Raw genomic sequence first — 5,000 nt, forward strand, 5'->3', positions numbered from 1 at the left:
TATATATGTATATAATATACATATATATATATATATATATATATATATATATATATATATATATATATATAAATATATATATAAGAATACAAAGAATATCAGTTTTTTTTTTTTTTTTTTTTTTTTTGGGGGGGGGGGTTCGTGATATAATAATAACTTAATAATAATAAAGGGGAAGAATAACCAGAAGTGTATGAGGGAGAGAGAATTGATGATGAAGGAAAGAGGAAGTCCGAATGAGTTATGACTTTCCAGTTCCTCCACAAAATACCGATCACTGCAGTCGTTCTCTTTCTATTACACTCAGAACACCCATTGGCGGGTATCGTTTCTTTGTAAACCATGGACATACATTTAGAGATATGGTTCAGTTAGAATCACATACAAAGCTAATCAAGCAGTTTATATGAGGAACCATCGTAACAAATAAAGACTTTTTTTTTTACAATGTTGATATCATCGATAATATTTCAATTTATGCGACATATGATATCACAAACTTCATGACTTATATAATCGTTGTTATTATCATTATCATGACAATGATAACGATGATTGCCATTGATATTATCATAACTATTATCATTGCTATCATAACTGTTATCATTGATATCATTATCATCATCATTGTTATTATTATCATCATTATTATTATTATTATCATTATCTTTATTATTGTTATCATTATTACCATTATCATCATTATTATTATTATTATTATTATTAATATTATTATTATTATCATTATTATTATTACCATTATTATCATCATTATCATTATCATTATTATCATCATTATACTTATAGTTATTATAATTGTTATCGTTATTATTGCTATTAACATCCTACCATCATTGTCACTTTTACTATTACATCATTATTACTTTTACTATTGTAATCATCATAATCATCATCATTACTTTTATTATCATCATTATTATTATTATTATCATAAATATCATTATCCTCATTATTGTTGTTACTATCATCATTATTATTCTTTACACCATTATCAATATTATCCTCATTAATATTGATAATGGTATCAATATTAACATTATTGTTATCATTATCATCATAACTCCTGCCGTCATCTTTAGCTAACTATTTTTATTATTATCATTATCTTTATGATTAATATCCACATTATTATGATTATTGTTGTTACTATCCTTATCATATCAATTGTCATTGTCACAATTATAATTGTTATCATTATCTTTATTAACATCCCAAATATTTTATTTTTTGTCATTATTACTACTATTAATATAATTATAATTATGATTACTATTGTTATTGTTACTATTGTTGTTGTTTTGTTACTAATATTCTTGTTTTTATACTTTTTTGTTATTATCATTATTCCTCTTAATATCATCTTTATCATTATCATTTTAATAATTATTATCATTATTATTATTATTACCATCATCGCTATTAATGGTCAAAACATTATTATCACTGTACTATTACTAACATAAACAATATCAATGCTGTTGGTTTCAGTTTTGTTATGAACAATTTTCACGTGATGATTTTACAATAATCATCATTATCATGTTTTTACTCTTCTTATTATCATAATAATTGTTCTTATTGTTATTAACATTAACATCTTGTCTTATCATTGGTTTTGTTATCATTGTTATTATCATCATTATTGTTAATGTGTTTACTGCTCATATTATCTTTTTATCATCATTATAATTTTTATAACAAGGATAATTGTTATCATTGCTTTCATTCTTATCTTCATCAGTGTCAATATGATTTTTACTCTCCTTATCACTTTCATCATTATTATTATTCATACTGAGATTATTATCTTTATTTGCATGATCATTATCAATGTTTCATCATAACTACTATTATCATTATTGTCATTATCATTATCATTATCTTTATTATTGTTAGCATTATTATGATAGATGTTAGCTATTATTATCTTTGTTATCATCATTATAGATATTATTATTATTACTATTGTATTCATTATAATCATTATTATTAACCCTATTATCATTGTTATTCTTGCTATTATTACAACAATGCTAATTATTATCATTATCTTTTTCTTATCATTATCATAATTTTCATTATTAGTACTAGTATTACTGTTACTTACTATTATCCTTATTCTTATTTTAGTTATTAGCACTTTCATCATTCTTATCATTATTATCACTCGCATTATTATTATCATCATTTCTATTATCATCATCCTTATCATTATTATCATTCGCATTATTATTATTATCATCATTTCTATTATTATCATCCTTATCATTATTATCATTCGCATTATTATTATCATCATTTCTATTATTATCATCATTACCATTGTTATTATTTCTTATCCTGATCATTGTTATTTTCATCAGTTTTATTATTACCATTACTATCATCATAATTATTATTGTTGTTGCATTTATTATCATTATCGTTATCATCAATAGTTTTATTATCATTATTATCTTTGTTATTGTTATTATCAATATCATTATTATTTTCATTGTTATTGATACAAAAAAGTTATCATTATTATTGTTATTGTTATCATCATCATAATGATCATTATTGATTATATTCTTAGTAGTATCATTATAATCAACATTAGTTGTTATGATAATTATTAATATAAGTACTAGTAGTAGTAGTATCAATCATTGTTATCATTATTGCTATTATCATTAACATTATCCTATCATTATTCTTATTAGTGTTATTGTTATTATTATAACTATCATTATCCTTATCATCATTATCATTATTATTATTATCAACATCTTCATTATATTTATAATTCCTAACATTATCATGAATGTGATGATTATAATGATTCTGAAGGTGGTGATTATAATCGTTCTCATTATTCTCATTATCATTATTGCTTTTATCCTTATCATTATCATTAGTAGTATTATGATTGTTAGTGTTGTTTTTTTTAAGTTATAATCATTATCATTACCATCCTCTATCATATTATTACTATCATTTTCATTATCTATCATATTACCAATAATGTTATCACTGCTACTGTCATGACAAAGAAGATTATGATAATGATAATGATTATAATCATAGTATCAGCAAATTTATATTGATAAAAGATCATAAAATTTATTGATAAGAATTATTGCTACAAAAGATATGTATATTAATAAAAAGAACATAACAGTAAGGAGTACATGTTAATAACACCATGATAACACAATTGGAGATGACTTTAGATGTTTTTTGATAGCATAGAAGAATTTAATGGGTGACACTCAATTATATTGGAATTATGTTAAGTGAATCGTCATTTTACCATCACTCAAAATAGGAATGTCTATCAATTATCCTTATAAAACTATCTCACAATGTTAATACTACTTCTACTACTGCTGGCAATAATAATAATCATGATTATAATAATATTGAATATGATGATAATAATAATAATAGTAATGATAATAGTAATGGTTGTAATAACACAAATTTAAGTAAAGATATTAATCATGGTCATAATAATGATAAAATCAGCAGTATTAGTGATATTGATATCATTAATAATCACAATGTTGTTCTTATGAAAAAAATGATAATGATTACAATAATAATGATGGTGATATGGATGTTGATAATAACATTGATAACAATACTAACAATTATTGTATAATTGATATTAGATATGAAAATGATGATAATGGCGATAGAAGTATTTATAACAATGATCAATTTGATAATGATATTACCAATACTACTACTACTCATATTACAACTACTGTTACTGATAATGATAATCATAACAATGATAATAACAAAAATATTGACGATAGTAATGATGATAACAATGAGAATAATAATAATAATAATAATGATAAGGATAATAACAATAATAATAGTAATGATAATAATAATAATGATAATAATAATAATAATGATAATAATTATAATAATAACAATAATGATAATAATGATAATGATTATGATATTGACAGTAATAATGACAGTAATAGTAAGAAAAATGATAGTAACGATAATGATTATGATAATGATAATAACAATAATAACAATATTATTAATGACAATATCAGTAATGATAATGATAATGTGGTAATAATGGTAGTAATAACAACTTTTATAAAATGAAACTAATAATGATAATAACAACAAATGCAAATGATATTGATAACTATGATAATAGGAACGATAATAAATATTATAAAAATAATAAGAATATTAAAGATAACAACACCAACACTAATATTACTACTAATACTGCTACTATCACTACTAGTGATAATAAGAATGTTGATATAAGCAATAAGAATGATACTTATGGTACTGAAATTAATAGCTATAATAAGGATAGAGATATCAACAATAGTAACTATGGCAATGAGGATAATGATAGTAATAACAATAATGATTATGATGGTAATGATATTGGCGAAAAGGATAATGATAATAATAATAATAATGATAACAATAATAATAATAATAATAATAATAATAATAATGGTAATAATAATAATAATAATAATAATAATAATGATAATAATAATATTAATGATAATATAAACGAAAATAATAATATTGACAGGAATGATAAAAGTTCTGATAAAAGTGATGGTCATGATATTGATGATAATGATAAGAAGAACAATAATGCTAATAATAAGGATACTAATTAGTGATAATGATAATGATAAGAAGAACAATAATGCTAATAATAATAATGATACTAATGATAGTGATATTAATTGTAATAGTTGATAAAAAAGGTAATAGTAATGATGATGATAATGATAATAATGATAACAACAACAATAATGATAGTACTGTTAATAGCAATAAGGATAATGATAATAGTGGTGATAGAAATAATAATTTTCGTATTAGGCATAAAATGTATAATGATTAAAATGATTTTTGTAATAATGAAAATAAGAATGATAATTATAACAACAAAGATGATGATAATAGTAATAATAATAATTATAATAATAAAA

The sequence above is a fragment of the Penaeus japonicus genome, unplaced genomic scaffold, assembly GCF_977035675.1.
Source record: "Penaeus japonicus unplaced genomic scaffold, GWHDUDI00000001_assembly GWHDUDI00000022, whole genome shotgun sequence".
In the NCBI taxonomy this organism is placed as follows: Eukaryota; Metazoa; Arthropoda; class Malacostraca; order Decapoda; family Penaeidae; genus Penaeus; species Penaeus japonicus.